The 25,863-nt window shown below is 38.7% G+C and overlaps 1 long non-coding RNA gene across 7 annotated transcripts in view; it reads left to right on the top strand.

The window, feature by feature from the left end:
• Positions 1 to 25,863, top strand: part of LOC113254340 (uncharacterized) — a 173,278-nt gene that overhangs the window by 84,456 nt on the left and 62,959 nt on the right. For 6 of the 7 annotated variants that reach the window (XR_006409382.3, XR_003315736.4, XR_003315740.4 and 3 more), the window contains exon 2: positions 1,071 to 1,260. This is a non-coding gene — a long non-coding RNA (uncharacterized LOC113254340). Of the gene's footprint in view, positions 1 to 1,070; positions 1,261 to 8,731; positions 8,814 to 25,863 lie in introns of all 7 variants that reach the window. The other variant, XR_008958760.1, reaches the window with a different exon arrangement.

Genomic DNA, 25,863 nt, shown 5'->3' with positions numbered 1-25,863 from the left:
AATCACTGAAATAACTTTGTGTGGCCCATAATTTTCTCCTAATCTTCCGTCCCTTTCACGGTACCCTCAGAGTATTCCTCTTAGCTCTGATCATATTACTTTTGAGCTCAAATCCCTGTACTTTCTATTTATTGAGAATATAGATTCACATTTAGACTGGCATTCAGACTCTGCCTTTTACATCTTACTTACCTCTCTCCTTTCCTCCACTATTTCCTAATCCTACCCATTCTTCAAAGATGAATTCCTATACCATTTCCATGAAGTCTTCCAGGATCCTTCTAGGAATAATTAGCATGCCACTTCTTTTTTCCTTACATTAATGTGCATCCTTCTTGTGTTATAATTACTTATGTCTACATCTATCTCCATTGTTAGTGGAGGGCAGCAATTAGATGTGCGCATTTTTTTTCTTTTTTGGCTTCACAAAATCAATACTGACAGAAATATACTAGGCTTTTGAATTTGAATCTTACTTCTTATTCCGTTTGAGGATTGTTCACTCTTCCCATCTACATAGTTCTCAGTGATATTTCTGTCTTTGAGCTTTACAGAATCAAATACCATGATGGTAAAATTTATATTTTATAAGGAATATGATTGTTTTATAAAATAACTTCACAGCAAATTTAACTAATTCTCTAGAAAGGATCTTATTGCCTAGAGCCACAGTGAAATTACATAGCAACAGACCTTCGTTAATGAAGAGTAATTATTGTAGTGTGGTAATCTCAAATGCAAAATAGTATTATAATAAAGTATATGTATCACACTTGCCAAAATGAATTAAATCTTACTCTTTTGATTAAAAGATCAAAGATTTTTTAATCGTGTCTTTGCACATTTTGCAAGTAATCTGCTGAATCCAGTAATAAGTGATAACAAACCTATCATTTATGTAAATGTTCACAAGCTTGACAGTAATGAAGCTTAGATTAGCTTTTACAGAGGAATGTGGAGTGCAAATATGTAATCTTCTCATATGCATGCAGGGTAGGATAATTTTTTTTTTTTTTTTTGCCAGTTGAGAGCCCTTTAATGATGCAAAAGTGATTTTATATTGCTTTTAGATCTTTCTTTGATACATTGGCCTGGAAGACAAACTACTGGACAGCGTTGCTGTGAAGCTCAAGTACAAACATGGAGATTTTTGGCACAATTATATGAACAAGACGAGTCGTGCTTCTTACATTTGAATTATACGTTATTCATCTGGATACACTAAACTTCTTACCATTAGAAATCAACTTTTCTTTCAAGGTATGTATTTTATTGACATTTCCTTCTATTTCTATTTTATTGAGAGGTAATTCAGCTGTTATAGGGAAAAGAACATGGCTTTAGAGTCTGAGTATCCTCCCCTTTAATTCTGGCTCTGCCACTTATTACCATTGTGACTTTGGGCAAGGTACTTACATTCTCTTAACCTCATCTTACTCATTTAGAAACCCTTAAAGGATTGCTGTGAGGATCAAATTACATAAAACTATGTAAAGCATCTAGCACAACACTTGACACATGATATTGACTGCCCAGTGGCAATCACTGGTGTCATCAATATCATCATCATCATCATCATCATCATCATCATGGACTGTGTTCCTTAGACTATTTTTTTTTTGTTGTTATAGTGAACTGAGGAATGGAAAAACCTAGGTTCATAATCTGGTTTCATAACAAATGGGGTAAAATGTTAACAATAAGTGAATCTGGATGAATAGTGTATGAATATTCTTTGAATTATTTTTATTCTCACAACTTTTTAATAAATGAGGCAGAAGAGAGAATTGGTGATATAGAAGACAAAATGATGGAGAATAAGGAAGCTGAGAAAAAGAGAGATAAACAACTACTGGATCATGAGGGGAGAATTTGAGAGATAAGTGATACCATAAAGCAAAACAATATTAGAATAATTGGGATCCCAGAAGAAGAGGAGGAAGAGAGAGAGAGAGATGGAGAGGCAGAAGGTATATTGGAGCAAATTATAGCAGAGAACTTCCCTAATCTGGAGAAGGAAATAGGCATTCAAGTCCAGGAGGCACAGAGAACCCCCCTCAAAATCAATAAAAATAGGTCAACACCTAGACATATAATAGTGACACTTGAAAATCTCAGAGACAAAGAGAAAATCCTGAAAGCAGCTTGGGACAAGACATCTGTAACCTACAAGAGTAGAAACATTAGACTGGCAGAAGACCTATCCTCAGAGACCTGGCAGGCCAGTAAGGACTGATGTGATATAATCAGGGTGTTAAATGAGAAAAATATGCAGCCAAGAATACTTTATCCAGCAAGGATGTCATTCACAATAACAGGAGAGATAAAAACTTCCAGGACAAACAGAAACTAAAAGAATTTGTGATCACCAAACCAGCCCTACAAGAAATATTAAAGGGGATCCTTTAAGTGAAGAGAGCCCAAAAGTAACATAGACCAGAAAGGAACAGAGACAATATACAGAAACAGTGACTTTACAGGTAATACAATGGCATTAAATTCATATCTTTCAATAGTTACTCTGAATGTAAATGGACTAAATGCCCCAATCAAAAGACACAGGGTATCATATTGAATAAAAAAGCAAGACCCATCAATATGCTGTCTAAAAGAGACTCATTTTATTTATTTTTTATTTTTTAAAGATTTTATTTATTTATTTGATAGAGATAGAGACAGCCAGCGAGAGAGGGAACACAAGCAGGGGGAGTGGGAGAGGAAGAAGCAGGCTCCTAGCAGAGGAGCCTGATGGGGGGCTCGATCCCATAACATCGGGATCACGCCCTGAGCCAAAGGCAGACGCTTACCCGCTGTGCCACCCAGGCACCCCTAAAAGAGACTCATTTTAGACCCAAAGACACATCCAGATTTAAAGTGAGGGGGTGGAAAATAATTTATCATGCTAATGGACATCAAAAGAAAGCTGGGGTAGCAATCCTCAGAGAGATTTTAAACCAAAGACTGTAGTAAAAGAAGAGGAAGGTCTCTGTATCATAACTAAATGGTCTATCCAACAAGAAGATCTGACAGTTGTAAATATTTCTGCCCCTCACATGGGAGCAACCAATTTTATAAGCTAATTAATAACAAAATTAAAGAAACACATTAATAATATGCAATAATAGTAAGGGACTTTAACACCCCCTCGCTGCAATGGACAGATCATCTAAGCAGAAGATCAACAAGGAAATAAGGGCTTTGAATGACACACTGGACCAGATGGACTTCACAGATATATTCAGAACATTCCATCCTACAGCAACAGAATATACATTCTTCTCTAGTCCACATGGAACATTCTCCAGAATAAATCACATACTGGGTCACAAATCAGGTCTCAACTGATATCAAAAGAATAGGATCATTCCCTGAATATATTCAGACCACAATGCTTTGGAAGTTGAACTCAATCACAAGAGGAAATTTGGAAAGAACTCAAATACATGGAGGCTAAAGAGCATCCTACTAAAGAATGAATGGGTTGACCAGGAAATTAAAGAAATTAAAGAAGAATTTTTAAAAATCATGGAAACAAATGAAAATGAAAACACAGCTGTTCAAAATCTTTAGGATGCAGCTGAAACAGTCCTAAGAGAAAAGTATATAGCAGTACAAGACTTTCTCAAGAAATAAGAAAGATCTCAAATTGACAACCTAACTTTACACCTAAAGGAGCTGAAGTGGGGTGCCTGGGTAGTGCAGTCATTAGGTGTCTGCCTTCGGCTCAGGGTGTGATCCCGGCATTCTGGGATCGAGTCCCACATTGGGCTCCTCCGCTGGGAGCCTGCTTCTTCCTCTCCCACTCCCCCTGCTTGTGTTCCCTCTCTCGCTGGCTGTCTATCTCTGTCAAATAAATAAATTAAAAAAAAAAAATCTTTAAAAAAAATAATAAAGGAGCTGGAGAAATAACAGCAAATAAAGCCTAAACCCAGAAGAAGAAGAGCGTTAATAAAGATTAGAGCAGAAATCAATGAAATAGAAACCAAAAGAACAGTCGAACAGATCAATGAAACTAGGAGCTTGTTCTTTGAAAGAATTAATAAGATTGATAAACCCCTGGCCAGACTTATCAAAAAAAAAGAGGACCCAAATAAATAAAATAATAAATGAAAGAGGAGAGATCATAACTAATACTGAAGAAATACAAACAATTTTAAGAACGTATTGCGAGGAACTATATGCCAAAAATTAGGCAATCTGGAAGAAATGAATGCATTCCTAGAGAGGTATAAACTACCAAAACTGAAACAGGAAGAAGCAGAAAACCTGAACAGACCCATAACCAGTAAGGAAATTGAAGCAGTAATAAAAAAATCTCCCAAAAAACAAGAGTCCAGGGCTGGATGGCTTCCCAGGGGAATTCTACCAAACATTTAAAGAAGAATTAATACCTATTCTTCTGAAGCTGTTTCAAAAAATAGTAATGGAAGGAAAACTTCCAAATTCTTTCTATGAGACCAGCATTACCTTGATCCCAAAACCAGACAAAGACCCCACCAAAAAGGAGAATTACAGACTAATATCCCTGATGAACATGGTTGCAAAAATTCTCACAAGATCCTAGCCAATAAGATCCAAAAGTACATTGAAAAGATTATTCACCACGACCAAGTGGGATTTATTCCTGAGCTGCAAGCGTGGTTCAACATCTGCAAATCAATCAATGTGATACACTGATACATTAAGTTTTACTATCTTTTTAAAATTATCTTTTATCAATTCATTAATAAAAGAAAGGACAAGAACAATATGATCCTCTCAACTGATGCAGAAAAAGCATTTCACAAAGTACAACATCCTTTCTTGATTACAACTCTTCATAGTGTAGGGAGAGAGGGAACATACCTCAATATCATAAAAGCCATATAGAAAAGCCCACTGCAAGTGTAATTCTCAATGGGGAAAAACTGAGAGCTTTTTCCCTAAGGTCAGAAACATGGCAGGGATGTCCACTCTTACCACTACTGTTCAATATAGTACTAGAAGTCCTAGCCTTAGCAATCAGACAATGAAAAGAAATAAAAGGCATTTGAATCAGCAAAGAAGTCAAACTCTCACTCTTCTCAGATGACATGATACTCTATGTGGAAAACCTAAAAGACCCCCCCCCCCCAAAATCTCTAGAACTCATACAGGAATTTAGCAAAATGGCAGGATGTAAAATCAATACACAGAAATCAGTTGCATTTCTATACACTAACAATGAGACAGAAGAAAGACAAATTAAAGAGTTGATCCCATTTACAATTACACCCAAACCATAAGATACCTAGGAATAAACCTAACTAAAGAGGCAAACGAGCTGTACTCAGAAAACTATAGAACACTCATGAAAGAAATTGAGGAAGACACAGTAATGGAAAAATGTTCCATGCTCATGGATGGGAAAAACAAATATTGTTAAAATGTCTATGCTATCTAGAACAATGTATACATTCAATGCAACCCTTATCAAAATACCATCAACTTTTTTCACAGAGCTGGAACAAATAATCCTAAAATTTGTATAAAACCAGGAAAGACCCTGAATAGCCAAAAGGACGTTGAAAAAGAAAACCAAAGCTGGTGGCATCACAATCCCAGACTTCAAGCTCTATTACAAAGCTGTAATTATCACGATAGTATGGTACTGGCACAAAAACAGACATGTAGATCAATGGAACAGAACAGAGAACCCAGAAATGGACTCTCAACTCTATGGTAACTAATCTTCAACAAAGCAGGAAAGGACATCCAATGGAAAAAAGACAGACTCTTCAAAAAATGGTTTTGGGAAAATTGGACAGCCACATGCAGGGGAATGAAACGACCATTTCCTCACACCATACACAAAAATAGAGTCAAAATGAATGAAAGACCTAAATGTGAGACACGAATCCATCAAAACCCAAGAGGAGAACACAGGCAGCAACCTCTTCGACCTTGCCCACAGCAACTTCTTGGAGACATGTCTCCAAAGGCAAGGGAAAGAAAGGCAAAAATGAACTATTGGGACTTTATCAAGATATAAAGCTTTTGCACAGCAAAAGGAAACAGTCAGCAAAACCAAAAGACAACTGACAGAATGGGAGAAGATATTTGCAAATGACATATCAGATAAAGGGCTAGTATCCAAATCTATAAAGAACTTATCAAACTCAATACCCAAAGAACAAATAATCCGATCAAGACATGGGGAGAAGACATGAACAGACATTTCTGCAAAGAAGACATCCAGATGGCCAACAGACACCCGAAGAAGTGCTCAACATCACTCAGCATCAAGGAAATATAAATCAAAACCACAATGAGATACCACCTCACACCTGTCAGAATGGCTAAAATTAGCAAGGCAAGAACACAGATGTTGGCAGGGATGCAGAGAAAGGGGAACCCTCCTACACTGTTGGTGGGAATACAAGCTGGTGCAGCCACTCTGGAAACCAGTATGGAGGTTCCTCAAAAAGTTGAAAATAGAACTACCCTATGACCCAGCAATTGCACTACTGGGTATTTACCCCAAAGACACAAATATAGTGATCCAAAGGGACATCTGCACCCCAATGTTTATAGCAGCAATGTCCACAATAGCCAAACTATGGAAAGAGCCAAGACGTCTATTGACAGATGAATGGGTAAAGAAGATGTGGTATATATATATATATATATATATATATATATATATATATATATATATATATATATATATATTCAATGGAATATTACTCAGCCATCAAAAGGATGGAATCTTACCATGTATATCTATGTTGATGGAACTGGAGGGTATTATGCTGAGTGAAGTAAGTCAATCATAGAAAGACAGTTGTCATATGATCTTACTCATGTGGAATTTAAGAAATGAAACAGAGGATCATAGGGGAAGAGAGGAAAAAATAAAACAAGATGAAATCAGAGATGGAGACAAACCATAAGAGGCTCGTAACTATAGGAAACAAACCAAGGGTTGCTGGAGGCGAGGGAGGTGGGGGGATGGGGTAACTGGATGATGGACATTAAGGAGGACACATGATGCAATGAGTACTGGGTATTATATAAGTCTGATGTATCACTGAACTCTACCTTTGAAACTAATAATACATTATATGTTAAGTAATTGATTTTAAATTTTTAAAAAGATGAAAAGATAACACACACACCCCCAAAGAAATGTACAGAACAGGCAAATCCATAGGCTCAGAAAGCAGATTAGTGATTGTCAGGGGCTGGAGGGAGGGGAATGACTGCTTAATGGGTACAGAGTTTCCTTTTTGGGTGATAAAAATGTTCTGGAACTAGATGGTTATACATTATGAATTATATACTTTAAAATGGTAAATTTTATGTTACATGTTTTTTACAATAATGTATAATTTTTTTTGATCCATTTATAGTTGGTTTAAAAAATTAGGTAGGCATCAGCTTCAGTTTTTTTTTCCAACTGGCCATCAGTCACCACAGTATCTAAATGATAAATTGGTTTTGAGTCACTGATTTCAAATGCCTTTTTCATCATGTTTGGTATTCTTATATTAATTTGAGTCCTTTTCTGGACTTTCTGTTCTGACCCAGAGTTCCAGCTTCCTCTTCCTATACCAGCACCATACTGCTGTATGTAACATAGCTTTACATTATGCTTTGATTTTTTGCGGGACCAGTTCTCTGCTCAATTCTTCACTCCCCAAAATTCTTCCGTTGCAGAATTTTCCTGGAAATTTTTGTACTTTTATTATACAATATAAATGTTATAATCTTCACTCAAGTTTTTTGTTAAAGCTGTTACAATTCTTTTAATAGACTTATTTTTTTTTTAGAGCACCTTTAGGCTCACAGCGAAAATGAGTGGAAAGTACAGAGTTCCATGTACTCATGACCTCCCTCAACACACACACACACACACACACACACACACACACACACTCACAACCTTCCCATCATCTAGTACCAGAGTGGTGCATTTGTTATGATGAATGAACCATCACTGAGGCATCATGATCACCTAAGTGCATAGTTCACATTAGGGTTTGCTCTTAGTATCGTACATTGGAATGTATGTTGTCCACTCTTGGTATTATACATTTGCCTTTTGATAAATGTGTAATAGCATGTATCTATCATTGCAGTATCATGCAGAATACTTTCACTGCCCAAAAAATCCTCTGTGCTCTGCCTAGTCATCCTTCCTTGTCCCCCAACCCCTGATGACCACTGAACTTTTTACTGTCTGTATAGTTTTGCCTTTTCCAGAATGTCATATAGTTGGAATCACACAGTATGTAGCCTTTTCAGATTGGCTTCTTTGACTGAGTAATATGCATTTAAGGTTCTTCCATGTCTTTTTATGGCTTGATAGATCATTTCCTTTTGGCACTGAATAATATTCCATTATCTAAGATATACCAGTTTATTTATCCATTCACCTACTAAAAGATATCTTGGTTTTTCTAAGTTTTAACAATTATGAATAAGGCTACCATAAATACCTATGTCTGGGCTTTTGTGTGGACATGTTTTTATTTTTAAGTAATCTCCATTCTCGATGTGGGTCTCAAACTCATGACCCTGAGATCAAGAGTCACATGTTCTACCAACTAAGCCAGCCTGGTACCCCTGTGTGGACATAAGTTTTCAGTTCCTTTGGATAAATACCAAGGAGTACAGTTGCTGGATCGTATGATAAGAATATGTTTCATTTTGTGAGAAACTACAAAACACTCTTTTCCAAAATCATCGTACCTTTTCCTATTCACACCAGCAGTGACTGAGAACTTTTGTTGTGCCACATCTTTGTCAGCATCTGGTGTTGGCAGTATTTTGGATTTGGGCCATTCTAATAGGTACGTAGTGGGCAGTTGGAATCTTGACTGTCAAGTTTATCATCTAATTTGGGATTAGCTCTCCATTATTCAAATCTTTTTTTTATGTCTCAGAGTGGATATTTATAATTTTTTCATGTAAGTTCTATATATTTTTGTGAAATTTATTCCCATTCATTATATTATGTATTATCTATGACACAATTTCCTTTACATTTTCCAGATTATTTTCTGTGTCTAACAGTTATTGACTTTTATATATTTCTTTGGTACTGCTTACCTTATTGAACTCCAATTATAGATGACATGATATCATCAAAATAATTTTATCTCTTATCCAACTTCATATTTCTTATCTGTGTGCATTCATGAGAACTTCTCTTCTACACACTCGTCTTTCTTCCATCTGACATAAATGCAGCTCCCTCATTGTCAGCTGTGGCCCTCAATCTATTTCTGAATTTCAGACTTCTCTCTAGAACTTGAGACTCGTGTATTTATTCATTCAACTTATACTTATTGAGCTCTTACTGTGAACTTGACTCTTTCCAGATATATCTCCAGGGATAGTAAAACAACTAACTCCTAACAAACAAAATTCTCTCTGTAAGAGAATAACACTGCTATTCTGTTATTATAATGTTTAAGTTTTGGAAGATAATGCATAAAGAACTTCCAGTTTCTCAAATAGTTTATATTTGTAAAATTATGCCAAAACTACATTTAACCAGCATCCCGCAATGTGTTTTGGTGCCCCTATAGCTCATTTGATCCTGGAAATCCCATTTTTACATGTTTCTATTCCTTTTTTTTTTTTTTAAGATTTTATTTATTTGCGGAAGAGAGAGAGAGCATGAGCAGGGGGAGAGGCAGAGGGAGAAGCAGACTCCCCACTGAGCAGGGAGCCCGACACAGGGCTCAATCCCAGGAATGAGATCATGACCTGAGCCAAAGGCAGACGCTTAACTGACTGAGCCACCTTGGAGCCCCACATGTTTCAATTTCAAATTTGTGGTAAAGAACTCCAAAATGTAATGTTGTTTTATCAAAAGAATATACGGTGTTAACTGTCATGAGGATTTAAGCCAGTGATCGCTAATAAATGTGGCCAATCATTTACTTGAATGGTTATCCATGCAGATTTTAAGTTGAAGTTTAAAATTTATTTTTTACATGTTCCCACTGGCTTGCTTTGACGATTCACCTAAAGCCCCGCGATTAGCTCAACTTCGTACCTCTGTCAGCATATGAGAGAACTGGCACCGCTCCTGAGAAAAAGAATTTGCAGAGTTTAGAAAGCGAGAGGTCATCTAAAAAGGTTCAGAAAAACAGAAAGACAAGTTGTTTATAAACAACTTTGGTTATTCTGTAAGGAAAGACAGTCAGAAGACTGAGGTTTCGATTCCAGATCTACAGAGAATAGTATGATTTACAGAAAGTTACAGCTCTTTTCTCCAGCTGTAAGATGAGAATAAGTGTACTTACTCCTCAACTTCAGAGCAATGTCAGGAGAGTACATCAGGTAACGTGACAACTTTATCATCATTCTCCTTGTTATTGTGGAATGTTAGGGAAGATCACCTAGTTAAACCTCCTTTTCAGTGCTCGGAATCCCATATACAGAGCTCCTAACTGGTGGATAGGTATTTAGGCTCTGCTATGTATTAGAGAAATCAAAGGTTATAGAGAAAACACTCTATTAAAAAGGGTGAAAATTAATGTAAGGCACTTTAACATATACTCTCATGATGAAGACCAAACTAGGGGAAATCATCTCAACTATCAGCTATTTCTTTTTTTAAAAGTTTTTATTTATTTATTTGAGAGAGAGGCAGAAAACACAAGCTGGGGGAGTGGCAGAGGGAGAGAGAGAAGCAGGCACCCTGCTCATGATGACCTGATCAAAGGCAGACGCTTAACCAACTGAGCCACCAAGGCGCCCCCTATCAGTTATTTCTTTGTGATAAAATACTTATTTTCTGATGTCAGATCCTTTGGAAGCAATGCCAAGTGATATGGGAAATATAAATTATGTAATATATTTAAATCTACTCCTAGTTAGAACACTTAGAAGGGTTTCCTTTCCAAATAAGAAAAGACCTTTAATTTTTGATATTTAAAATTTGGGATAACTACGTATTACATTCAGCAAAGTCAAATTTTCTATTCCAGTGTAACTCAGCAGTGATTAAAAAGTAAAAAGATTCTGGGGCACCTGGGTGGCACAGCGGTTAAGCGTCTGATCCCGGCGTTATGGGATCGAGCCCCACATCAGGCTCCTCTGCTAGGAGCCTGCTTCTTCCTCTCCCACTCCCCCTGCTTGTGTTCCCTCTCTCACTGGCTGTTTCTGTTAAATAAATAAATAAAATCTTTAAAAAAAAAAAAAAAAGTAAAAAGATTCTAAAGTGACGTATTTGCTCTCAGTGGAAATAAAGTGCTTCGAGGTTTTTTTGCTTTGTAGTCCCAGAATGAAAAAAAAAAAAAGGCAGGCTCCAGGGTGGCTCAGTCAGTTAAGCGTCTGCCTTCAGCTCAGGTCATGATCCCAGGGTCCTGGGATGGAGTCCCTTGTCAGGCTCCCTGCTCAGCAGAGTCTTGTTCTCCCTCCCCCTCCCCCTCTGTCCCTCCCCTGGTCCTCCCCTTACTCATGCTCTTTCTCTCAAATAAATAAATAAAAATAAATAAATAAATAAACAAATAAATAGCATTTATTTTGTGTTCCTTAAAATGCTTTTGTGCAAGGAGGACTCTTGATGATGGTGTTGATTGACTAAAGGAGGGCCCTGGTTGTGTTTATAAACAAATGTAAGACCTGTAAATTCCAGTTGCAACGCAAAAATTAAACAGAAATATGCTACCTCCTAAGACTGAAAAACGCAGGACCTTTAGTCAAAAAAATGTATTGGTTAGGCATCTATCAGATACTTAACACTGTACATAAACATTTTTAAAAAGGAAGAAAGGAAAATCTGCAACCTAATTTAATCAACTTGTTTCGATTTCTTGGTTCACCTAAAATTCCCCTAGGTATTTTTCTTCCTCACTAAAAATGTTCAAATACCTTCAGTTATTAACTAATATAGCCTAAAATACTGTGTTTTCATAAAATTATGCACATTTTCTTTACGGCATTTACTAAAAACTATTCTCAGTTCTCAGGAAAAAAGCAGTGAATCTTTATTACTTCTTAAAATGGTTTCAGAGAAATAAACTCTTGGAAGTTCCTTTATGATCTTTCCCCCCCCCCTCCCCAAATGAAGTACATCCTGTCTGAAGCAGAATTACTATCAAACTAAAAGCAAGAGCTTCGGGGTAACTGAATTTAAAAGTATTTTACACTAAAAGTTCTGGTATGTTCTGAGTATATCAGATGATAAGCTTTAGTATAATAATATTAGAGTGAAAAAAAAAAAGCACCTCTTCAAGGGGCTGTGGTAAGCCACAGTAGTTTTTAAAAGACTTGTTAAACAGAAAGTTGTGGTTCCTGCTAGTGGTCAGTGTATGAAGAATTAGAAATGCTTAGAGTGTCAATAAATCAAATCTTAGAATTGGTGAGTACAGGTATTGCTACATGGTAACCCGATTTGTAGAATTTTACAGTTGTATGATAAAAGGAATATGCTTTATGATCACTTTAAAGAAATTGTGACTCCATCTGTTAAACTTTGGCAGAAGGAGTAGGGAACTTAAATTCTTAAGGAACCAGGTTTGGCCCCCTTGGTGCTATTTCCTTCAAAATGAGACCACCCGGGAACATCAGTATGGAGGAGGTCCTGAATGGTGTCCCTGCAGAGCGGACGGGTTGTTGCTAACCTCCCTTCTAGACCTCCGCTTGTCACTGACTCCTTAGGGCAGATCTTCTTCCATGAGAAGCAGCTGCCGCAGGTGGGCATTTTCTTCAGTATCAACTTAATATCCACTGACTGGAAACATAAGTATTTTTACAGTCACCCTGGAGGAAAAGAGAGCAATGGCCTCCGCCCGCAGACAGCTCTGTCTGTAGAAGAAAGAGGGACAGAGTAGAATGATGCCGCCATGGGTTGCCCAGACCGGAAACTTGGGTGACAGTCACTATGCTTTCTGCCTTCCTTGACTCCCCACATTCAGATATTCACCAGTCTGCAAATTATTCTTCTCCAGTAGTTCTTGAATGTATGTGCTTCATTTTTCCCCTGGTTCCCTGGCATGTATTCGGCCACCTTTCTATGCCCCCTGGCATTTTGTAACAGCCTCTGGGCTGCCACCGCCCATCCAGTCATCCTCCTCATGAGAACCCAGTGGTCTTTCTAAACTGCAAATCTCCCTCCTGTAAAACTTCAATAATTTCCCACTGCTGTCAGGATGAAGTCCGCACTTCCTCATGTGGTTCATAAGGCCCTGCGTGATCTGAACCTCTTCCCACAAATGCTTCTGCAGTTTCACCTCTTTGTTCTCCGAATTACCGAAACTTCAGTTCCCTGAACAAGTGACGTTCTCACCTCTGGACTTTTGCATGTTCCAAGTGTGATCGGACTCCTGCCTGCCTCCCCAGGGTCATATCATAGCACTGTCCCCTCGCTGCCCCATCGCGCACATTGGTCTGGAATGCACATTGGTCTTCTCTCTTAGGGCTCCTTGTGTTTTCTCCACTCCGGGGTGAATGTTGTTCCCCAGTTATGACGTCTATCTATGTGCTCCAACATGGTACACACAAGGGCTGTGTGGGAAACCAGAATGAGGGAGAGTATGTATGTACTCTAACGCATCTTGAAAACAGTTCCAGAAGCTTGAAGTTCTCAGAAATCACAGTGGAAAACTAACATATAGTCCACTGAAAATGAAACAATAGAGTCATTCTTTTTGAACAGCATTTGGAAAACTGAGAGGCTGAGACAGAATCTAGATGGGGCATTCAGGTAGTGCAAGCAGTTGTGAAAATTTCCAAATGATGAACTACTTATGCTGCACTAGGATGAGTAGCTCATAGTCCCTGAGAAGTGGATGTTTCCAGGCCACTCGGGGAAGCAGAGATATGTTCCACCATCTAGGAGGTCTGTTCAGTAATAGTCATTGATGACTGAGCTTCTACTCTCTGTCACGTTCCCCTGCATTATGTCCAGACCCGTATTTCCAAACTCATGTTGTCCGTCACTGCTTGGGCCCCCCAAGGCACCTCAGAAGACCTTACCTAACCAGGACAGAATTTGTCATTCTTCCCACAACCTGCTGCTTTTCTAATGTTTTCTCTTCTAGTTAATGTCACCTCCGTCCACTCAGAGATCCAAGTAAGATACCCAAGATATCCACTTAGATGTGCCTTTAGACTTACACTCCTACCATGACATGCAGCATGTCACCTTCTCTTCTTGATGCTATTTTCTTAATTTTTTTTAATTTGAGTATAGTTGACACATGATGTTACATTAGTTTCAAGTGGACAACATGGTGATTGGACAACTCTGTATGTTATGCTGTGCTCACCACAAGGGTAGCTCCCATCTGTCACCACACAGCACTATTATAATACCTTTGACTACATTCCCTATGCTGTACCTTTAATTTCTTAATAATGCTCAAACCCATTAACTTCTCTTCATCCTCACTGCCTCTACTTCAATGAAGGCTACACTCATTTCTGACTAATAATAGGCTCCTAATTGGTTACCCTCCCTCCCATCTTGCCTCACCTTCATTCCCCATACTGCAGCCAGAGTGATATTCCCAAAGTTTAAATCTAATTATCTTGCTTCTTCTGTTTAGGACCTTGTGATGATTCTCCATTGCTCAGGATAAAGCACTTGCTGAATATCTGTTGAATGAATTATCTTCTCAAATGTTCAGAATAACATTAGGTTAGACAGTATTATTCCATTTTGCAAGTAAGGGGACTAAGGCTAACGTGAAGAGCTTACCCCAGAGTTGAATGGTCAGGTCTGTCTGACTTCTGAGGCTGTACTGTTTCTACATCCATGGCCTATCCTTTCTATCAGGAAACAGCCTCTTCATGTGGACATCGAGAAAAGACTACTGGGTACCCAGTGCGTTCCTGCCAGTCATACACAAGTAAACAATTAGTGGTTCCCATAACATCGTAGTAAATGCTTTATAGAATTATCTTGTACTACTGTAAAAATGTGATTAACCAGAAATTTCACTTAAGCAGATTTTATTTTAAGAGTATGCAGCGAAAAGACATTGCAATCTTTCAGGCAAAATCTCGATATTACCAAAAACAAGCTGACAGGAATTTTTAACAGTTTCCAAGGTATAACTTGGAGTCTCTACACGTTGAACTCTTTGTCTATACCTCTTCCATTGCATGTACAATGACCACCAAATAGAGCTTTTGCCCAGCATCGTACCTGGCATATAGTGGATGTTCGGTAAGTATTTGTCAAATGAATGAATTAATAAAGGGGAAAAGTAAAACCCTGGTTCAGCATTCTAAGATCCAGAGTCACTTACTCACGGTTGTCATATTTTTCCTCCTCAGGGAAGATAGTAAACTAATATATTTTATCAAGTTTCCCACAACGTAGGTCAAAACAAAAAAGTTTTCTTATTCTCAGTAAACTAGAATATTCATTCAATCCGAACAATTTATTTCCTAAATGTAGTGGTAAAAAACACATGTGATTCAAATTTTTAAAGTTTCTATCAAGTGCGTCTGGGTGGCTCAGCTGGTTAAGCATTGACTCTTGATTTCAGCTCAGGACATGACCTAAGGGTTGTGAGATCGAGCCCTGCGTTGGGCTCCACGCGGGATGGGGAGCGTGCTTGAGATTCCCTGTCTTCCCTCTCCTTCTGCTCCTCCCTTCCCTATACGCACTTGGCTCACGTGCGCTCTCTCCCTCACTCTCGGGGGGGGGAAAAAAAAAAGCTTAAATACCAGAGTTATCCAGTCTACACTAATATTTCAGACTTCCTCTTGGTCATTTTTCCCCTAACTCTCTCCACAATTTTATACTGTGGAGTTACTTAACACATGATGATTTTAATCAAGGTTAACTCTGAATCATATTTGTCATATTAAAACAAAATTAAAATATCTTGGGGCACCTGGCTGACTCAGCCAGTAGAGCATGCGACTCTTGATCTCAGGGTCATAAGTTCGAGCCCTATGTTGGGTATAGAGATTGCTTAAGAATAATATAAAAAACTCTTTAAAAAAGTAAAATATCCTGATTTTCTAGGTGAAAAGTATAATTGATAATTCTTGGTTAGTCAGGAAGAAAACTCAAATTGTACATATCACATACTATATTTCTAGGTCTCTTTTTATAATGAAAAAATTATACTTATAATATAGCTTTAAATATTTTAGTACATAAATCTCCAATATGAAGATTTTAGACATGTACCACTTAAGGAAATTATATCTTATTTCTCCTTTTAAGGATTTGTTTGTTTATTATTTGTGAGATAGAGAGAGATTGGGGGAGGGGCAGAGGGAGAGGGAGGAGAGAGAGAATCCCAAGTAGACTCTCTGCTGAGCACAGAGCCTGATCCCATGGCCCTGAGATCATGACCAGAGCTGAAATCAAGAGTCAGACATTTAACAGACTGAGCCACCCAGGTGCCCCTCTTATTTCTCCTTAAAAACAAAAATCAGATCCTTATTTGTATTACTGGCTATGATGGCTGACCTTCATTCTGGTCATGCTGAAATAGGACCAGAAAATAGGAGGAAAACTGAACTTGAGTTTCCACTGCAGTGAAATGATGATTTGGTTATGATACATTGACAGCTTGTACTATTACTAGTTATATATTACCTGGTTATGAACATAGATCTAATATCTCACTGCTTCTAAGAAAATTAACTGTATCACCAACACCAAGAATTTCTGATGGAAGTTAATCCTATCCTGAAGCCCAGGTGAAATTATTTTAGGACTGAGCTCAGATCCCTTAACAAAAATGTGTTTCCAACCATGGTGTTATATTGGCAAATTTGGAAAATCCAGGGGTGCAAGTGATAATTAGATCAATATTAGATTTTAAAGACTATAGATTTTTCAGGCCTTTTTTTTTTTTTTTTTTTTTTTTTTTTGATAGGACACGATTCTGGGCAATATTATGGTAACTGTTCTGACACTGGCCTTGGCTGGGGAAGCCGCGTCATACTTCCTTCTGTGTGGGGACCCCTCTCTCCTCTGATTCTTGAGTCACCTGCAGAGCAGCCACAATTAGTTTGGCAGAGAAGCACAGCCTCACCGTAGCTTTGATAAGAGGCGGAAGTGCGGCACGCCCTGCACTGTATATCTATGCAAATTCGCTCTCTGCAGGTACCCGTGGGCACTCTGCCCGGGAGAATCCAGCCAACGCACCTTTCCTCTCTGGGTCTCTGAGGGCTGGGTTTCCTTCCGGCAGTAAGGTGGGTGGGAATCTCTCTGAAACCACTCTGTTTTCCTGCCTTGTTTTTTTCACTCCTAGTGAGATATAGACTAGCTCATATCCATTCTTTCGGTTGACGTGGTCAGCCATACCTTCCACGCACCTGACTACAGCATGTGTTTTGCAGTTTTCAAATGAATTGTGCGCAAGACGTCCAGCAGGTGCCTATAGGAGGTAAGCACAGTGCAGGCTTGTGGAGCGCTGTGATCAGTCCTTCCCGTCCCAAGCTGTACTCTGCTCTTCTGAGGGTCCCCTGGGTTCTCAACAGCCAGAGTTCAAGGAAACGTGACGATATTTTGATTTCTGTAGAAAAAGAAAATCGGTTTAAAATTCACAGTACCCGTGTAATCATTTGTGGAAAAAAAAAAATCTCTAAACTTTTGTGTTGAAGAGTAAAGCAGAGGGATGCCTGGGTAGCTCAGTTGGTTAAGCCTCTGCCTTCGGCTTGGGTCATGATCCCAGGATCTCCGGATGGAGCCCCGCATCAGGCTCCTTGTTCAGCGAGTCCGCTTCTCCTTCTCCCTCTGCTGTTCCCCCTGCTTGTGCTCTTTTTCTCTCTCTCAAATAAACAAATAAAATCTTAAAAAAAAAAAAAAAAGAGTAAAGGAGAAAAGAAGTAGGAAATCCCCTCAACGGTTTTATTTAGAAAAAAAAAAAAATCACACCTATACTACCTTCATGGTGACAAGTAAAAATAAGAATGCAAGAGCAGAACTTGGTGGACACATTTTGAACCACATTTTTAACTAGATTATTAAAATCTACAGCATCAAGTACAAGAGCACGGAACATAATTTACTAGACTTATACCCACTACTGCACACCTGAATGATTTTTACATGCCATGCTGCTGTGTCTTAGGTGGCTTTGTGGTTATTGTGGATCGTGAACCCCACCCTTTTGATCAGATAAACCTAAAATATGATGATGTAGGGAGAAAAAAAACCCTTATATTCATCAGCCAGTGTTTTAGAAGGATTTATAAGACATAAAATATCTAAAATGGAAATCTAACAGACTCCTTAATAAGTTTGTAACATTTTAAACAATGTTATTGCTTACCAAGTTGCCTTTCATCAAGCTGAAATCTTCTGAACCATCTATATTAAGAGAGGACTTAAGTGATTTTTATCATGCTTACATTTGATTTTTTAAAACAACATGAGCTTCAGGTAAATTATTTTACACACACCAGTAAGACTTGACTTGTGCAGTAAGCAATGTACCTAAGCATCTTTGGTGGTTCTGCAAATCCCCTGCTCCTTTTTCCTAACCCAACGGACACCCCACACTCCTTCTGTGTGGAAATTCTGAAGCTATCAGTGGCACCAGATCTTTGGGTTTTTTTGTCTTTTAAAGTCTCTAGACTCCTCTCCACCAATGGTACATGATGGGCCTTTGCAGCCATTTCCCTGTGCTCTTCTAGGAAAACTTCTAATTGACCCAATTGCCTTCTGCCTACTCTCTACCTTGCTGCTAGAGTTATCTTTTTATTTTTTAAAGATTTATTTATTTGAGAGAGAGAGAGCATGTATGAGGACTCAAATGGGGGGGAGGGGCAGAAGGAAAGGGAGAGAAATCCTCAAGCAGACTCCCTGCTGAGCATGGAGGTATGGAGCCCAGCAGGGGGCTGATCCCGGGACTCTGTGATCATAACCTGAGCCCAAATCAAGAGTTGGACGCCCTACCAACTAAGCCACCCAGGCACCCCTAGTGTATCTTTTTAAATGCAGAACTGATCATTTTATTCTACTTGGAAACCCAAAGTGAGTAGTTCATTGCTCACCACATGGGTTACTGGTGTGACAAGATCACTATAGCCTTCAGATACCTGGGTGGAAGGGCATAGCCAGATCTCCAGTTCATCATCTCTAACCTCAAGCGCTTTCTTCTGTGGTGACCCCAGTATGTTATTCAAATATTACCGGTTTTCATTTGGGCCTCTACTGAGAAGGTTTGGAAACACCTCTTTAAAGCAAGGGGTCTTCCCTGAGACCTGAGAACCCTGGGAGAGCAATATATGGACTTCAGGATATTTGTGATCCTCCCTAGTTTCTGGGAGTGGGTCCTCAGAAATAATCTAAACTTAAAGGGGACTATAGTTTCTGAAAAGTTTAAAAACCACAGCTCCATAACATATATTGGCCTTAATAATCCGTTCTATACTATCTTTGTAACATCAGCAAGTCATTCTATCCTGTGCACCTTACACTCCAGCCACTGCAGACTACTTGGCATTCTTCCAACCTGCCAATGTCCTCCAGCCCTAATCCTTCGGCAACTTTATCTTCATTGCTTCCTTCTTCTTACCTTATGCTTCAGCAATGATGAATTGTTTGCAACTCTCTGAAATGTACTTTCAAGGTCCAGTGCTCCATCACACTCTATCTTCAGCTTGGAACGCCCTCACAGTCTGTCTGGTGAATTCATCCACATCTGTCAGGACCCAACTTAAACCCCCCTCCTGTATGAACCTCTTCTTACTCCTACTAGGAGAATTCTTTTCTCTTGCTTTTCTGTTGCCTTCCTACTTTATATTAATATTTATGTTATTACACTAATTTTAATTTATTCTAAGGATTGCTGTATATTTTTCTCCCCACAAGACTATGCTACTTGAAAGTAGGTACCTAGTTTATTCATCTTTATACACCCAGCATGTTGTCCTCAGTTGGTGGTTAATGTGTGTTTGTTGGATACCTGTTCCTTTATCCTCTTCTCAATCTGTGAAACTCTGGCTTAATCCTTGAAGGTTAAAATGGTTAAAATATCACCTTGAAAAACCTCCTGATTCCAGCAGGTTAAGGGGAACTCTCTTCTCTGTGATACCTAGTAGTTCATAAACAAGTCTACTAAATCAGTTATGCCTTTCTCTTACCTTGCTCAGGTGTAAGAACTGAGAGCCTTCAGTTTGCAGGCTCAGCTCTGCTCAGTTTCTAGGCTTAATCTTTACCAATGGAGCAACCAGCAGTGAGTTCAGACCGACCTGTGAATGTACTGCCCACCGCTGTTGCCCCCACCACCACCCAAAACAATCCCTATTAGTTTAGAGCCTAATATCTTTACTTGCCAGTCCTTTCTCTCTGGAAACTGGATCTGTATCCACTTGTCTGGGAAGCCTATCCCAAATGGGAGGATTTCACAGGACCTGTAACACTCTTCCTTTCTTCCTCTTCATATTTGTACCCCAACTTAAAGACCAGTGCTCAACCACGTAGGGCCTAATCTTTCAGTTTGAAACGCTTGTCACTCTGTTAAAGAAGGCTGAACTTAAAGCCAGTTTAGTTTTCCTGACGAGGGTCAGCCAGATCTGGTTTCTGCTTCATCCCATTCCCAAAAACCCTGGAGCAAATTCTACAGTGACAATGTTTAATAATCCCTGATGCTTAGCACGATGACTTCTCTAGAGTGGATACTCAACATGAATGAATGGACAAATGGTCATCCAGTTAACAAAAAAGAAAAAGAAAAAGATATATTTCTTGACAGGTGAGAACATGGACTGAGGGTTGCCAGATCTTCTACTTTTTCTTTTTAATTAATTTTTTAAAAGATTTTATTTATTTGAGAGAAAGAGAGCACACACGAAAATAGGGAGGGTCAGAAGGAGAAGCAGACTCCCTGCCAAGCAGGGAGCCCGATGTGGGACTCAATCCTGGGAGTCCAGGATCGTGACCTGAGCCAAAGGCAGACACTCAACCAACTAAGCCACCCAGGCACCCCCAGGTCTTCTACTTTTTCAAGAGAAGCCTGAAATCCAGATTTTTGTAACTTTTTTGATATGGTGGCAAGAAGGAATATGGTTCCTGCCCAGTGTGGTGTCCACTTGCAGGATAAAACATCTGTAAATATCATGTAGTCAAGTCAGACATTTGCAAGGATGAAAAATATAGGCTAGTTTTCCCTCTATGATTTTCTTTCTTTTTTTTTTTTTTTTAAGATTTTATTTATTCATTTGACAGAGGGAGAGAGAGAGCACAAACAGCGGGAGTGGCAGGTAGAGGGAGAGGGAGAAGCAGGCTCCCAGCTAAGCAGGGAGCCCAATGTGGGGCTCAATCTCAGGACCCTGGGATCACGACCTGAGTTGAAGGCAGATGCTTATCTGACAGAGCCACCCTGGGGCCCCTCCATGATTTTCAATGCTAGTCAAGTATCAGTATTTTTGGAAAGCAGGAGGAACAGCAAAAGTTCCTCCACAGGACTTACCATGATAGAAACCAGCTAAGCTATTTTGATTCTTGGCCATTGTTCTCTTCAGCCTATCATATGCTATTGCCAGAACAAGAAAACCCAGGAAGCCAGAGTCTGGAGGCATCTGTAGTCTGGGGCAGATAATTTGGGTCATGTTGACTGAAGAATACTGTGTCCTAATAAGGAGATCATTAGGATGTTTTTTTTTTTTTTTTAAAGATTTTATTTATTTATTTGACAGAGAGACAGCCAGCAAGAGAGAGAACACAGGCAGGGGGAGTGGGAGAGGAAGAAGAAGGCTCCCAGCGGAGGAGCCTGATGTGGGGCTCGATCCCAGTGATCCAGGATCACGCCCTGAGCCGAAGGCAGACACTTAATGTCTGAGCCACCCAGGCACCCCCATTAGGGTGGTTTCTTTGCCATCTTCTGCCAGTGGCTTATGACAAGAAAGACTTGGCAAAATAAAGGCTCAATAAATATTCACTGAGTGCATGAATGAATGAATGAAAAAATTGTTCCATATTTGTAGAAATTTTTAGAAAGAGGTTCAGTGTCTTTTTGGTGCAAATAAGGTATTCAATAAATATATGGTAACTAAAGGTTTTGTTTCAAATTTACTTCAGAGAACTTCTTATTATATTTTATTTTTATTTTAAAATTTAACTTTTATTTTAAATAGGAAAGCGTTTCTAGTGCTACGGGCATCAAGGTATTTAAAAGGCATCAAAATTTGGTGCATAGCAACTCTGGATCATAGAGGCTTTTATTCCTGAGGGCAGCAGAACAGCCCCCAAAGGGTCTTGCAAGGGGAGCTTTTGCAAGAACTCAATGTGAGGCAGCTGGCAAGAGGGCCAGCTGTCTGGAACTTCATGTCAGGTACCATCTCTCACAACCCTTCCAAAGGAAATTTTCTCTTTTTAGTACACCACTTTGTATTAACTGGAGTCAAAATGAACTATTTATAACTTTGTGCATCAAAGGACACTATCAAGAGAGTGAAAAGGCAACCCAGAGAATGAGAGAAACTATTTGCAAATTATATCTGGTAAGGGATTAATAGCCAGAATATATAAAGAACTCCTATAACTTACCAATAAAAAAGCCAAACAAGCTGATTTTAAAATGGGCAAAAGATTTGAATAAACATTTCCCCAGAGAAAATGTACAAATGGCCAATAAGCACATGAAAAGGCACTCAACATCATTAATCATTAGGGAAATGCAACTCAAAACCATAATGAGATACCATTTCACACCCATTAGAGTGGCTATTATTAAAAACAAACAAACAGAAAATAAAAAATGTTGGCAAAGATGTAAATAACTTGGGACCCTGTGCATGGCCAGTGGGGGGAAAAAAATGGTGTAACTGCTGTTATAGTATGGTGGTGACTCAAAAAATTAAACATAGAATTACCATATGATCCAAGAATTCCAATTCTAGATATATATCCAAAAGAATTGAAAGCAGGGACTAGAACAAATATTTGTACATACATGTTCACAGCAGCATTGTTCATAATAGCCAAAAAATGGAACCAACTTAATTGTCCTTTGATGGATGAATGGATATACAAAATGTGGTACGTATGTATGTGTGTGTGTATATATATATATGCATACATATATGTATATACATATATATATATATACACATACATACACAATGGAATATTATTCAGCCTTAAAAAGGAATGAAATCCTGATGTGTGGTACAACATGGACGAACTTTGAAAACATTATGCTAAGTGAAATAAGCCAGACAAAAAGGACAAATATTTTATGATTTTGCTTATAAAAGGTATCTAGAGTAGTTCAATTCATAGAAACAGAAAGTGGAATAGTGGTTACCAGCGGCCCTGGGGAGTGGGGAGAGGGGAATTAGTGTTTAATGGGAAGAGAATTTCAATTTGGAATGATGCAAGAGTTCTGAAGATGGGTAGTGTTATTGGTTGCACAATGATGTGAATGTACTTAATGCCCCTGGATTGTACACTTAAAATTTTTTAGGATGGTAAATTTTATGTTGTGTATATTTTACCACAATTTTAAAAAATGGGTTATTCATAATCATGATCTTTATTGTTGGTTTCAATAGGATTTTATTTATGTCGGGATTTTTTGTGCCTTTACCCTAGTTCCTCCCAAATCAATTGTTCTACTCTCTGTGTATATGTACAGACATAAGAATGTGGGGAAGGGGAGAAAGGAGAGACAGAGAGAGGAGAGGGAGAGGGAGGGAAGGTGCTAAGATAAGCAGCCCCGAGATTGAAATAGGTAGGGCAAGTTAATACTGGTATTCATCTCTGTAATCTAACAACTTGGCTTTAGAAAGTCTTGTCGCTCCAGGGATGCTTTGTTCCAGCTCTGATGTTTTTAAATGTTGGTGTCATATAGCATTTCCCTTGGCATGGGCTTTGTCTACTGGGATTTGTTCATCAGAAAAAAAGTAATCCTTCTAACTTTCAGAAGAAAATGAGGGGAAAAGAGCATGCTGTCTATCTCACTTTTCCAACCTCATTGCTATCACTCTGCTTAAGTCCCATATAACCTCATACCTAGACAGCTATGGTAGTTGCCTTCTTCCTTTTAATTCTTACTTCATTCAACATATACTGCACTATTCTACCATATTGACTTTCTAAAATATTACCCTTTCTTAGTACATAACTTTACTTCCTATTTCATAAAGGCTATATCATGCATGAATACTCTGAACTTCCTGCCCTTCCCCCCACTTCTAAAAAGATATCTGCATATGCTATAACTTAGCCTCTTTTCCCTGTTCCAAAAGGAGAGGTTTCAAACCCCTAATCCAGCCACCCGTGCTTGGGCTTTCATTCCCTCCCACCTCCTTCAGGACCTGGATCCATCAGCCGTCTCTTTTCTTTCCTGTCCCTTCAACCTCCTTTTCTTCTTTAGCTCTTCCCCTTCAGCCTGTAAACAAGCTCAAGTCTTTCTCAGTTTGAAAAAAAAAAAAAAAGTGCATTTCTTAAGCTGCCACCCTGAATTTCTCCTACTCACTCCCAGGGTTCTTGAAAGACTGGGCTTTATTTGCTTTCTCCACTTTCTTCCTACCCCCATAGGCTCCTGCCCCCCCCCCCCCCACTCCACTGCAACAGCTCTATGAATGTTTTCTGTGGCCCTTAGGTGCCAAATCCAGTAGGCAGTTTTCATCATTTATTTATCTAATCTGTCTGCAGCTTTGACGCTTAGGGCTAAAATCTTTTTTTTCTTTTTTTTTTTTTTTGCCTGGTTTCCATGGAACCATTCATTTCTCCTCACTCTAGAATCATCTCTTCTGACTTTTCCTCTGCCCACTCTCAGCTACTCGTGCATCCCACTGATCTGTCCTGTGCTGTCCCTTCTCAGCCTGCATATTAATGAAGTCTCGAAGCTGATGGCATCACCATAAAGTGATAATCCCAAAATCTCTTAGTCTCCCCCAGCTTTCTCCAATTTGCTAGACTCATGAGCATACTGAACATGTCTACTTGGACACTCAGCATATTTTGTTGTAATTCCCTCCCCCAGAGCAGTCCTTCTCACCCCTGTGTTCCATATCTTGATAAATAGGACTACCATCTATCAATTGCCCATATCAGAAACATGAAAGAGTTTCTATGTTCTTCCCTCTTCTAATCCAATTAGACATGAAGTCCTGCACATCTTACAAAAGTAACTCTTCAAGACGATTTCCCATAGTCATCTATCCTGCCTGGTTCTTTAACTATTTGGCTAATTGTTCTTTAATTATTCATTCATTCCAGTAAAATGGCACCATCTTAAGAATCCTATAAAATACTCTTTGCTTGCTATAAAATTGTCAGTGGTGACTTCAAATCTTTGGTAAGAACATCTGGAGATTTAGACCACACCCTTTATTTTATTCAAAGTCAGAATATGACAATGAGATACCACTTCACATCCACTAGGATGGCTATTATCAAAGCAAAGCAAAACAGAAAATACCAAGTGTTGGCAAGAATGTAGAGAAATTGGACCCCTTGTGCACCATTAGTTAGAATGTAACTAACCACTGTGGGAAATATTATGGCAGTTCCAACAAATGAAACATAGAATTACCATACGATATAGCAATTCCACTTCTAGCTCTATATATAAAAGAATTGAAAGCAGGCACTAGAACAGATATTTGTACACCCGTGCTCATAGTGGCAATATTCACAAGAGCCAAATGTGGAAATACCCTTAATGTCCATTGATATTGTCCATTCACAAAATGATATGTATATCTGTACATGTGTGTGAATATGTATGTGTATGTAAATATATGTATTAGAATATATATAACGTGGGATATATATACAATATATGTTACATATGTACATAATGAAATGTTATTCAGTTTTTGAAAGGAATGAAATTCTGACACATGGTACAACATGGAAGAACCTTGAGGACATTATGCTAAGTGAAATAAGCCAGGTACAGAAGGACAAGTGTTGTATGATTCCACTTATATATGAGGTACCTGGAGTAATCC

Source organism: Ursus arctos, unplaced genomic scaffold (assembly GCF_023065955.2).
Source record: "Ursus arctos isolate Adak ecotype North America unplaced genomic scaffold, UrsArc2.0 scaffold_12, whole genome shotgun sequence".
Taxonomy (NCBI): domain Eukaryota; kingdom Metazoa; phylum Chordata; class Mammalia; order Carnivora; family Ursidae; genus Ursus; species Ursus arctos.
The sequence above is the reverse complement of the archived record's forward strand: the minus strand, read 5'-3'. Positions and strand labels throughout refer to the sequence as shown.